This window comes from Nicotiana tabacum, chromosome 22, assembly GCF_000715075.1.
Source record: "Nicotiana tabacum cultivar K326 chromosome 22, ASM71507v2, whole genome shotgun sequence".
Lineage (NCBI taxonomy): Eukaryota > Viridiplantae > Streptophyta > Magnoliopsida > Solanales > Solanaceae > Nicotiana > Nicotiana tabacum.
In genome coordinates, this window is record NC_134101.1 from 94,776,009 (window position 1) to 94,789,940 (window position 13,932).

Below are 13,932 nucleotides of genomic sequence, written 5' to 3' on the forward strand. Positions count from 1 at the left end.
GGCTGCGGTAGGTGTTGTGCGGACCGCACAAAATGGTGTGCGGCCGTGGTAGGGAACTTTTCACTAGTCCTACTTCGGAAGCTCATATCTTTTGATCTACATGGAATTTTGAGATGATTCAAAAATTAAAGTTGTATCCCTTCGTGTCTAATTTTCAGAAAGGTAAAGATATCACAATTTGGACATCAGTAGCAAACATTATGGCCAAAATACTAAAGCATGTCACTGTAGAGGAAACCTGTGCGGTTGCGGTCATTTTTGTGCGGACCACATTGGTTTTGTGCGGACCGCAGTCGATTATGTGAGGCACGCGGAGGTGGAAATCTGTGGGGTACTCTATAAATATGAGATTTTGGATTTCATTTGATATTTTGACCTAGAGAGCTCTGATTTTGGCGATTTTTGAAGGTTTTTCAAGAAATTCATTGGGGTAAGTGATTCTAACTCAGATTTGGCTAGAGTACATGAATCTATCATTGAATTCATGATTTGGGATGAAATTTGGGAAGAAAATTGTGAAATCTTTCAAAAATGTATAATGATGATTTGAAGGACCAAATGGTATTAGAATTGGATAATTTTCGTATGGATAGACTCGTGAGAGTATAAGGATTTTAGTTTTGTGAATTTGGTCAAATTCGGAGATATGGGCCTAGGGGTCGGGTTTGACCAATTTCTGGAATTTTGTGGTAATCCGATTGTTTTCGCTTAGGCTTTGTTCCCTTAGAATATTATGACGTACTCGTTCTGATTTTGGATAGATTCGACGCGCGTGGAGGTCAATTCGAGGGAAAAAGGCGTCACAAGCTAGAGAATTAGCCGGTTCAAGGTGAGTAATGGTGGTAAATGATGTCCTGAGAGTTTGAAACCACGGATTTGCACATCGTAGTGCTGTATTAAGGTGAGACACGCGCAAGGGTGATGAGCGTGGGGTCTTTTACTACTGAGGATTGTGACTTAGTCGGTCCCGATTGATGATTTTACCGCGTATTTGACTGAAACGTATTTGTTAACATCGTGATTTGGGCTGATTGCCATATTTGGGCTTCGTGCCAATTATTTGAACCCTCTGGGGATTTTTATCACTAGTTCCTCACTGTTTGACTTATTACTTGAACTCAGTGCTGTTGATATTTACTGTTTTACAAACTCAACCACTTTTATTCGTATTTGAACTTAAATGATATTTCTATATGATGTTTTGGGCTGAGAACTACTGTTTTACTAATGCCCGAGGGGCTTGTGATGACTTTCGGACTGAGTGAGGCCGAGGGCCATATGTGAGGATATGCGGAGTGATATGAGGCCGAGGGCCTGAGATACTTTTTAATGACACGAGATGGCTTGATATTGCGCTTGGGCCGTAAGGGGCCCCTCCGGAATCTGCACCGCCACAGTGAGCGCGGGTACCCATCATGATTTGAGAGTGAGCCCGAGGGGCTGATACTGTACTGGGAGTGAGCCTGAGGGGCTGATATTGTATCGAGAGTGAGACCGAGGGGCTGATACTGTTCTGAGTGATTGTTATTGTGCCCGAGGCGCGTATTTCTACTTGTTACTCACCTGCTAAATTACCTGTTTTACATGGTTTTAAAGGAACTTCATTTTATTTCTTCATGGATTTACTGCCTTAAGTGATTTTACTGCTTGATATAGAATTGCTTTGTGCCTTTACGTGTTTTTTTTGCTTTCAGCCATTATTTATGATTATTACTCACTAAATCGGAGTACTCACATTACTCCCTACACCGTGTGTGCAGAGTCCGCTCCTGAGTGCTAATCCTCCCAGTCCAGGCGGTGTTTCAGAGACTACGAGGTAGCTGTTGGCGTCCGCAGCCCCCGTGCCTCCCTTATCTTACTATTTTCATGTTCTTGAACTTCTGTAACGGATTTCGTATCTAGTAGACTGGTATCCGGAACTATTAGTTGCTCATGACTTGTGACACCCCTGTTTGGGTTGTGTCGGGATTGTTTCTACTATTGTTATCGTTAATTTCGCAAATTATGGTTATTATATCACATTTTAGAACTACTTATGGTATTTAACTATTTAAAAGAGGTGGTCTGTTTTGGTTTGGCTGGCTTTGTCTTCACGAGAGGCGCCATCACGACCGGGTTCGGGGAATTGGGTCGTGATAAGTTGGTATCAGAGCCTAGGTTACATAGGTCTCATGAGTCAAGAGCAAGTATAGTAGAGTCTCGCAAATCGGTATAGAGACGTCTGTATTTATCCTTGAGAGGCTGCAAAACCTTTAGGAAAACTTCACGTTTTTGAATTCTAATCGTGCGTCCTTGATTCAGCTTGAAAAGTAACTCTTAAATTCCTTCCATGCATTCGTATGCGCGCATGAGCGCTCAGTATCAGATGTGCCTTGATGGCTTGTGATTCCCTGATCGAGGGGAGATATGTGATCTCTGTGAGTTGATGTTGGGCTAGTCTGGAGGACTTGAGGCTGGATCTTTGCCTATAGCTTGAGCACCGAGGTGCTGATTGTGTGAGTAAGTATTTTTGAACGTATATGTTTGGTATTGTCCCTACTAGTGGAAGTGACGGCTGGATAACAATGTGATGAGTATGTTGGTACTGCGAATATGTATCCACATGATTTGGAAGTGACTAGAAGCTCTGATAGAGGATAGAAGAATATTAGGTGCTTGAATTCCATCTTGATTCGAGGTCTAGCCCCGAGTTATGGGCGTGTGAAGGATCTTTTCATGTTTCCCAGTTGTGAGTGAGGTAAATTTCATGTTGCAGTATTAGTTCAGAATCAGGAGACTAAGTGACTGCGTACAGTTTATGATGGTGGAAGGTATACAGAAATGTTAGTTAGAGGCAAAGTAGGTGGGTTGTCTCCTGCGAAATGTTCTGAGGTTGTACGATCCTTGTGTGTCTGTTAGAAGATCTCATTTGTGAGTGAAGGATATGTGTTGCAATTTAAATTGGGTCGCTTAGAGAGTGGGTGTAACTGTTGCGAGAGTGGAATGCGAGATTTGCAGAAGAGTTAAAATTCTAGTTGAACTATGTTTTCACGGGCTTATAAAAGATTTGAGTTTAATCTCACTATGGTATCATGGCATCAATAGAGTATAATTGTTATGAGTTATTGAGTGTGTGCTGATCAATGGCTTCGAGCCAAGTGGGGGAGCCTGCTATCGATTAGGCGATTGCACGGTTAGGTGCTATGTTGGTTCCAGTTTGAGGCGCGCTGGTGAATCAGTTATGGCTTGCGAAAATTGAGACTGAAGATGGCTTGAGTAAAGGAAAATTTTGATGAAGACTATATTATAATTCATAGGTGTGTGAGAATCATGGGATGTCTTGAGAGTTTTATTGGCAAGAATGCTAGGCGCATAGAGCAGGAAGTTGCTTGGTTGTATTGGGATGAGGTTACATTATGCGGTGACAGAGTGCCAATGAGGCATGGGTTGTTCGGTTCATTTGATCAGACTAATTGCAGTTGAATAGAGTGAATGACTCTCGAGAATAGTTCTAATGTGTTCAAGGTTCTACATGTAGCAATTGGGTATTTTAAAGTTGTATATGTGGTTAGGAACTGAGTTTTCATTTGGAAAATGTCAAGACTTGTGGTACTTTCTACATTAACTATGGGATTCTATATATCAGTATTAGGAAGGTAATGGTTCCAGATTCGTAGGAAGTCCCTTCGGGGTAGTTTATTTTGAATGTGGTGCTTTTGAAAACATTTAAGAAAGTACTCAACGGCTTATGAGCTTTTGACAGTGTGGTTTCATGCTTGGGACTCGCGTGGTGAGTCTGGGTTGAGGAATTGTGGCATTGTAGCAAGAATAAGTGTCAAGCTAACGGTAGATCAGAGGGAAACTCGAATAGACGGGATAGCATGGTAGTAGGCCAGATCGGTATGGTAAGGATATGATTAGTTCCTTGGGTGTTTTTGAGGTATTGAGTCTCTGCAGGTGTTTTGCGATAATTCTTTTACGGTTTTAGTGACATGCGTAGCTCGGTTGAGTTAGAAGGATTCAGTCCTGATGAGTTAGTCTCGTGCAAAAGGAATTCGGGGAGTTCTAGATAGTTTCCACCACAGTTAGAGAGGTATATTTTTCCTATTGGCGTGAGTAGCATGGGATGTATAGTGGTTCTCTTCTAGATGGGATCAATGGAGAATTCTTGTCGATTTCTACCGTGGTTGTATAGTGATTTTCTTCCAGGTTGGGCTCAATGGAAAGTTCTTCGTTGGTTGAGTGAATAGTTGCTTATGGTTCAGAAGGGATATGAAGTTCTCATGATTATCCTTGGATGTTATGGTATATGCGGTATATGTGAAGGATCAAGATTTGCGTGTGTAAGGTTACGGTTCAGTTCTGAAAGGAAGGTCACAACTCTTAGGCGGTGGGCAGTTTCAGATAATTAAAGGAACAAGCTTCAAATAATTAGAGAAAGGGTCTTCGGAAGATTAAGGGAATGGTATTGCTAATTTGGGGTGATTTGACGAAGGCATATGTTTCAAAAAGGGCAATGTGATTGAGTTGATGTTACTTCGGTAGTATTGCGGCATTTTCTTGTTAGATCGACTGCTGCTATTCGAGTTTTCTTGGTGGCATAGAGGAATTCTATATTTTTTCTTGTGGAATGATTGGGTATTTGAGGTGTGGTATGTATTCAGACGGCGGAATTGGGACCAGATATGTTGATTCATGGGCCATATGGAGTTGGAGACGGGAAGTTCTCATATTCAGGCTATGCTGTGGTTGTGAGGCGTGTGTATCGACATTGTTTAGTGACTATCAGGATTTGGAGACCCGAGAGGATTTTTTGTTGCTTGGTATATTAGATTTTGGATGTGATATCGGGTTCAGATTGTTTGTCTCTGTGTGGTGTCATTATGGACTATTGCGCTAAGGCGACGCCGTTGGCTATGCCGGAAATGTCACAGATTGAGTGGTGAGGTTCGACGGATTATGTCCTAGTGGAGTGGTTTTATAATTCGAAAACCCAACAGGTGGTTGGGAAGGATTATTTTTCTTAGTCGGGTTTTGTGATAGATGTTAGTGCAGATGCTCTTACCATTGATTTAGTTCCGGTGGTGAGGGACTTTTCAGATATGTTTCTTGTGGCCGGGCATGTCGTCGGGCAAGGTTGTTGATTTCGATATTGGTTTGATGAAGGGCATCGTATCGTATAGCACCGGCAGAGTTAAAGGATTTGAAGAGCAGCTCCAGCATTTTTGTGATAAGGAGTTCGTTGGCAGGCCAATATGGATGCGTGTTCTAACTTGAGTCGGCTTGGTTGGCTCCAAATTGTATTATTGAGAGAGGTGTTGATTCATTGGTTATTAAGCTTATTAGTAATCCGGGAGGCCTATGAGTTACCTTTATATGTTGCGAGATGTTATGATTTGTTGGTTATAGGCACATATGGTGCGGTTCCATTGAGGTTTCATAGTGGAAGTCGAGTGGGAAGAGTAATTGGGTGTTGCTCGGTTAACGGCGTATCGGTTATGTCCTATTGGGTGTGCATGGTGTATGTTATTTGTTTCACTGTGGGTGTAATGATTGCTGGGGTTCCAGACATCAAATTGTGCGTGGTTGTCGATTTCGAGCATAATAACTTGAGGTGGTTTATGTAGAGCAGTGTTGGATAGGATCGCACATCGCAGAAAAGTTATGTGGAGGTATGACCTTGTGGGTTAGATTCATGAGTTATTTTCCTATGATGCGAGACGGGTTCTCAGTCTTGTGTTGTGGTGGTACCGGTGAGCTTGAGGTACATCTCTTTCATTTGAGCCATTTTCATGATTTGACTATGTTCGGATCGTTGCTTATTGGTGCGCGTATTATGCAAGTTGTGGCTTAGGCCTGTATTGATGTGTCATGTCACTAGAGTAGCGTGTTGGAGTAGAGTAGATCGTTGGGATCATTAATGAATATGAACAGATTCGATTTCAGCATGTTGGAAGGATAACATCGGGATTCGGCTCGGAAATTTGCTATGGTATTTGCCAAAGGAGGAGTGGCTTCTTGAATTGTTGATCTGGGAAATGGTTATGGCTTACCGCGTGTCTTAGTGATCATTGGCAGTATATGAAAGTGTTGGGATGAGACTTTAGTTGAAAAGAGTTTTTCTATCGGTATGCAGATGTTGTGTGCAGCTACTGTGATTAGAAGTTATCACTACAAGTGTTGAGTTATGTGGTATATCATGTGATTGCACCGGAGATAGCATATATGGGTGATTACAGCTTGTTCGGGCTTATTCGGAAAATAGATGTGAGATTCTGATCTTGTGAATGATTTCAGAAGAGGAAATGTGGTTCTATGGCTTATGGACTAGGATGAATTGTGAAAATTCAGTTATATTGTGTTATCGAACCTATATGAGATAGGGTGACGTGGGATCACCCCCAGGTATGTGCATGCTGAGGTTATTCAGCAATTGGTTGGCTTTTGGAACAATTCTGGGCACGTTCGAGGACAAACGTATTTTTAAGTGGGTGAGGATGTAACGACCCGACCGGTCATTTTGAACTTTTGCATTTCGCTCGCCAGTTCTCGGGCATGACTTGCCCCGTATGATGCAATATGACTTATGTAAATCGTTGGTATTGGGTTTCAGGTTAATCAGAATTTAATTTGGAAGAACAATCTCAGTTGAAAGCTTAAAATTTGAAAGGTTTGACCAATATTTGACTTGTTTGTATATGATCTCGGATTGGAATTTTTATGATTTGGTTAGCTCCGTTAGGTTATTTGGGACTTAGGAGCGTGATCGAAATGCTTTTTGGAAGTCCCTGGAAGGTTTAGGCTTGGATTGGCGAAATCGAGACTTCTGCGCTTCCCGGTTGATAGGTGAGATTTGATATAGGAGTCAGAATGGAATTCCGAGAGTTGCAATAGTTTCATTGTGTCATTTGGGATGTGTGTACGAAATTTTAGGTCATTCGGACGAGATTTGATAGACTTTTTGATCGAAAGCATAATTTAAGAGTTCGTAGAGTTCTTAGGCTTGAATCCTATGTTAAACTGGTGATTTGATGTTGTTGTGAGCGTTTAGAAGTTTTGAACGAGTTTGAACGATGTCATGGGATGTGTTGGTACAATTGGTTTGAAGTTCTGGGAGTTCCGGGTAGGTTCCGGGATATTTTAGGCCGAAAATCATAGCTGTAGCAGGTCCAGAAGGGTTGCAGGCCTCGGAACTCACCCGCGCGGTCCGCACAAAAAGAAGTGTGGACGCGGTATGTGCTGTGTGGACCACACAAAATGAAGTGCGGCCGTGGTAGGTGTTGTGCGGACCGCACAAAATGGTGTGGGGCCGTGGTAGGGAACTTTCCACTAGTCCTACTTCGGAAGCTCATATCTTTTGATCTGCAAGGAATTTTGAGATGATTCAAAAACGAACGTTGTATACCTTTGTGTCTGGTTTCCAGAAAGGTAAAGATATTGCGATTTTCACATTTCTAGCAAAAGTTATAGCCAAAATACTAAAGCCGATCACAACAGAGGAAAGCTGTGCGGTCGCGGTCGTTTTTGTGCAGATCGCGGTCTATTTTGTGCGGCCCGCTGAGGTGGAAATCTATGGGGTACTCTATAAATACAAGGTTTTGGGTTTCATTTGATATTTTGACCTAGAGAGCTCGGATTTAGGCGATTTTTCGAAGGTTTTTCAAGAAATTCATCGGGGTAAGTGATTCTAACTAAGATTTGGCTAGAGTACATAAATCTATCACTGAATTCATCATTTAATTCGTGATTTGGGATGGAATTTGGGAAGAAAATTGTGACATCTTGGATAGATTCGATGCGCATGGATAGACTCGTGAGAGTATAAGGATTCTAGTTTTGTGAATTTTGTCAAATTCTGAGATGTGGGCCTAACAGTCGGGTTTGACCAATTTCTGGAATTTTGTGGTAATTCGATTGTTTTCGCTTGGGCTTTATTCCCTTAGCATATTGTGACGTACTCGTTCTGATTTTGGATAGATTCGACGCGCATGGAGGCCAATTCGAGGGGCAAAGGCATCGCGAGCTAGAGAATTAGCCGGTTCGAGGTGAGCAATGGTGGTAAATGATGTCTTGAGGGTTTGAAACCCCGGATTTGCACATCGTAGTGCTGTATTGAGGTGAGACACGCGCATGGGTGATGAGCGTGGGGTCTTTTACTACTAGGGATTGTGACTTGGTCCGTCCCGATTGATGATTTTACCGCTTATTTGACTGAAACTTATTTGTTACCGTCATGATTTTGGCTGATTGCCATATTTGGGCTTCATGCCAACTATTTGAACCCTTCAGGGACTTTTATCACTAATTTCTCACTGTTTGACTTACTCAGTCCTGTTGATATTTACTGTTTTACAAACTCAGCCACTTTTATTCGTGTTTGACCTTAAATGATATTTGTAAATGATATTTTGGGCTGAGAACTACTGTTTTACTAATGCTCGAGGGGCTTGTGATGATTTCCGGACTGAGTGAGGCCGACGGCCATATGTGAGGATATGTTGAGTGATGTGAGGCCGAGGACCTGAGATACTTTTTATTGCCACGAGATGGCTTGATATTGCGCTTGGGCCATAACGGGCCCCTCCGGAGTCTGCACCCCCACAGTGAGCGCGGATACCCATCATGATTCGAGAGTGAGCCCGAGGGGCTGATACTGTACTGAGAGTGAGCTCGAGGGGCTGATATTGTACCGAGAGTGAGCCTGAGGGGCTGATACTATTCTGAGTGATTGTTACTGTGCCCGAGCGGCGGATTTCTACTTGTTATTCACCTGCTAAATAACCTTTTTTACTTGGTTTAAAGGAACTTCATTTGATTTCTTCATGGATTTACTTCCTTAAGTGATTTTACTGCTTGATATAGAATTGCTTTGTGCCTTTACGTGTTTTTTTTTACTTTCAGCTATTATTTATGATTATTACTCACTGAGTCGAAGTACTCACATTACTCCCTTCACCGTGTGTGAAGATTCAGGCGTCGCATAGTCCGCTCTCGAGTGTTGATCCTCCCAGTCTAGGCGGTGTTTCGGAGACTATGAGGTAGCTGTTGGCGTCTGCAACCCCCGTGCGTCCCTTATCTTACTATTTTCATATTATTGAACTTCTGTAATAGATTTTGTATCTAGTAGACTAGTATTTAGAACTATTAGTTGCTCATGACTTGTGACACCCCGGTTTGGGCAGTGTCGGGATAGTTTCTATTGTTGTTATCTTTAATTTCGCAAATTATGGTTATTATATCACGTTTTAGAACTACTTATGGTATTTAACTGTTTAAAAGAGGTGGTCTGTTTTGGTCTGGCTGGCCTTGTCTTCACAAGAGGCGCCATCACGACCGGGTTCGGGGAATTGGGTCGTGACAGGTCGTGACAAAAGTGGTATCAGAGCAGTTCTGTCCTAGGGAGTCTACAAGCCGTGTCTAGTAGAGTCTTGTTTTTTGGTGTGTAGTGCACCACACTTATAAGTAGGAGGCTACAGGGCATTTAGGACTATCACTCTTTCTTCTTACTCTAGATCGTGTGGTAGAACTCACTTATAAGAATTCAAGTCCCGAACTTTCATTCGTAATAAGATGATGCCTTCATTCAGAAAGACGATCGATAAGAGATATAGTTGTGAAATTATTGATTTAGAGGAATTCGATTTTGCATCTTGCTTATGATAAGTAAATGTGAGGTCTTTAGCAAATCATGGTTGTTCTGAAAGGTGTAAGACTCTTGTTAAGGGACCTTAAGGCAAGAATATTTATCCACCTTTATGATAAAAGACAATGCTTTTAAGAAGTAAAAGAAGCAAGGTGAAGAAGGGTACGAGGCGCCCAGTTAATGAAGATTATCGGTATTACAGTTCCAGTAGAAAAATATAAGCATTAAGAGTTATCCTCAACAGTAACAAAGATATGTACAATTGGCCGTACCCATCTCAGTTATGCCCTATGGGGACTAACAAGTGTAGTTTAAGAAAAGGACGGAACATCATGACCTAGATGGGGTTAGAGTAAACCAAAATGGTGAATGGATTGTTTGTGTTAGTTGACATTTCCAAAGGATATTGCAGGTGTGCTAGTAGATCTCCTCGTGAGACACCTAGATGGTGCACCCTAAAATATTAAAGCTAGATATGAGCACTGGAAGCCTTGAAGGAATAAATATTACCTTAGTATGGCTCCCGCCCCCAGTAAAGAAAGAATATTAGGCAATTAAAAGAGCCAAGGGATGGAGCAAGGGGAGCCATAGGCAAAAGAATGTTTTGTTCGAGTTTTTAGAATAAAGCAGTAGACATAGATAAGAAGAGGGTTAATGAAGCATTATGAGTAAGATATGATACACCGATGATAACGGTAGGTCAAAAAAATGATGATAGTATTATAGAATTTACAGTCAAGTGAAGGGAAAGACAAAAGATTACAGGCCTTGAGACAATGAAAGAATGTAGGCCATAAACTCATATCCTCATTTCGAGAAATAAGTTCGCAACTCTAGTGCGATTACCAAGAAGAAAAGTTAGACCCTAGAGTAGTAGGAATTAATATGGACTGGTGAATTAGATAAACAAAATATGAATTAGAGGCTGAGTGATTTGATAATGGTCGGCATCATGAGAATTTCAGATCGCGTTCCGGCCATAATAGAATGGACAATAAAAGAAGATTCATGGGAAATTCAGAGAATGATCATTCAGGAGGACGTTTCCCTAAAGAAAGCAAGGGGAGCAAAGTTAAGCTTAAGGGAATGTATGTGCCAGTTACATTAAGTGCCACCCTCGCGAGTAAGGGAATTTTTCATCCTTGGTACAGAAGGATTGCCACAAGGCAAGTAAGGATCTTTGATGTCGAGAAACGATGCCAAAGTTGAAGAGGTAAACCATATATAGGTAGATCCTCGTGGCTTCAGCTCTTAGTACACCCCTAAAGGGATGAATATGGAGTGATGTGACACTAAGTCAAAATTAAGTGGTTATAGTGACTATGGAATGGTAAAGGAAGAATGCGATAAATGAAAGAGGAATGAGATGGCACTTATCCAAACCTTACAGATACGCTACGATTCAAGAATATTGTGCAAACATGATGTCAATGAGAGGAAGTAAAGGTTCCTACCCGAGCTGTTATTAATAAATAAGGAGAAAGTGTGAGACGTAAATTAAGACAAAGGAAATAACCCATGAAAGATTAAGAGGAATATTGACATGAGAATGAGCCAACGAGTAGTTAGTAATTGGTCAGGAAGATCCCAGTTATGGCCAAACATGGGGTTACGGACGAGTCATCAGATCATGTAAGATGAACATAGTAAAACCCAACATGGAAAATTCAACCTCAAAGAACATCATTATAATATTTGAGATATATTCAAACAAGAGTCGGGGTAGTTAAAGGTATTGTATGAGTATTACGGGGATAAAAGAAAGTGCCACTGGGAGGGCAGTCAAAACTTCAGTTCAGAAGTAGCCGTAAGAGTATATAAGTGTGGAGGTAAGTAAATAAGGATAATTACAAGCGAGCACGAACATCAAATATTCTATCGGGAATATGATATAATAAGCTCGCATCTTTACAAGAGTTAGAGGATCGTCCCTAAGTACTACAGTGAAGGACTAGCTAAGGAAATGAGGAAGAAGGCTTCAACCTAAGCACAGTGACCTAAAGAGGAAATGGTATTGTAAAACAGTTTCACAACAACACTATACGTCCTCTACAAGAAAGAGGAATCTACCGTGGCTAGTGAACGACAAGTAAAAATCAAAAGAAATATTTGAAGTTTATAAGATTTGTACGAAAATTCCGGCATACGTGGTAGCTAAGATAAGCTAAGTATGCACGCAACAAGGGGGAAGAAAGATCAGGAAAGGAATTAGTTTACGTTAAAAGAAAGCTTAGAAGGAACGAAAGGAATTATTTGATCAATGATTCTGAGTTGGTGACGTTATGAACGCACTTAAGAGTTTGGATTTTTATACATACAGCATATATGTTGACAATTATACAGCCGTAAAAGATTTCGGTATAAGTTAAAAGAAAGAATTGAGCTCAGGTCATAGACAAAGGAATGAATTATTAGAAGATTGTGTCATGGATATTCCATAGCGTCCATAGAGGGCTAAAGTAATAAATAATACCATGAGCCGCAGATTGGAAGATAGCTTAAACCTACATAAAGGCTCATCGGAAGGAAGAGGAAGCTAAAGAATCACATCACCCAAGTAAATCAAGAGTCTGATTATTGGACCTAGAAAAATTATAGAAGTTGTGCTTGAGAACATGATAGAATCACTCTTAATATCAGATGCCCAAGAGAAATAACATAACAACCATAATCTATAATGGCTCTACAAGAAAGCCAGTTAGAAGAAGTATCAGCCTCATAAGAAGTCAGTACGAAGCTCCCATCGGATAGTGTATATAGCATAGGTGCGTGTATTATAATAGAGCTTCAAGTTATGGAGGTGAATTATACCTATGTGGAGGGAAGTTCATGAAAGATATAGAAGATACGATGTGAAATTTTAAGTTAAGTACGGTAAAGGTGAACAACGTATGAGATACTCAAAGGCAGAAGATCGTGAATAATCCATACTTCGGGTAGAAGTCTATAAGTGCAGGGATTCAATATCCAGGATTGATAGTAGCAGCGTCAGTAGCATATGTTCTAGCCTATGGTCTAGGTATCGAAAAGCCTGATTATGAGTGTAAAGGATAGTTAGAGACGATGTGATGTCTCTCTTGATGTTCCAAAACAACATAAGGAAATCTATGGTGCAAGCAAGTTGAAGGAAGGCCGCGAATATAATAAATAGATATGTATAGGTCCCAAGCTAAAGAATAGTAGAGCGACAAAGTTTTAACGAAACATGAGTAAGGATGAGGAATGGCAAGTGAAAGGGTGATGAGAACGGATAAGTCCTCGGGATTAAAAACCCATGAAAACAAGAAAGCTAATGGTTTCTCTAAGTATTAGAAAGTTCAGTATAGCATGAATGAACTCAAAGGAGTCTAAGACTAATAACATTCAGAAGGGATGGAATGATTCCCTATTAATAGAATAAGGGTGTAATTATTATAGAAAAGAATGACGTTTGGGCCTTCGATTGAGTAATGATCTGACAAATAACAGAAAGAGGTTTCATGAATTGGCATGATTAAAATACCCGCGCTAGGTAAATCACATTGGAATGTCGTGAGATACGATTATGAAAGCAGGGTATCGCCCTAGGTGGATCAATCTAATCATTTCATATGTTCCCTGATAAAACGTGAATCCTAGTAGCAATATTACATAAAAGGTTAAGTTATTAAGGGTGGATTATGGATCAAAATTGAGATGAATCAACAGTGTATGGATAAAAGTTATAAAGTATGATAAGATATTAGGTCGTCATTCTTAAGATGAACAGTAATGTGGAAGTATTAGAGGACATAGGTTTATACGCATGGGATAAGCAATGAAAGTAACCTGGGATTTGGTAGCAGACCTCAGTAGCGAGAAGTTGAGGTAAGAGTTATGGTATAGTATGACCTATGTAGATGCAGTAAAGTTATATGAATGGATAACCACGTCTATAAAATAAGAGATAGCAATATTCATAAGTTCGACAAAAGCGAAGAACTTCAGGATTGGCTATAAACTGGAGGAAAAAGGAGAAGAGAGTCAAATAAGCACACTTACAAGGTCAGTATCGTAGAAGCTGCATGATGTGATTTAACAACAGTTATGAGATTGGAAGGAATTTGATCACAAGTCATGGCATGGGAAAAAGGCCTAAAGGGGGGGGGGAATACCCTGACCTTTGGACTTATTCACAGAACAATTGCCTAGATGGCAAGAGGACTACTAAAGTATTCGCAAGAGCTATGGGATATGAGAACGATAATCGCATCAGTCAACATTCGAGGACGAATGTTCCAAGGGGGGAGGGGGAGATGATGTTACACCCCATATTTTCGTAGATGAAAATA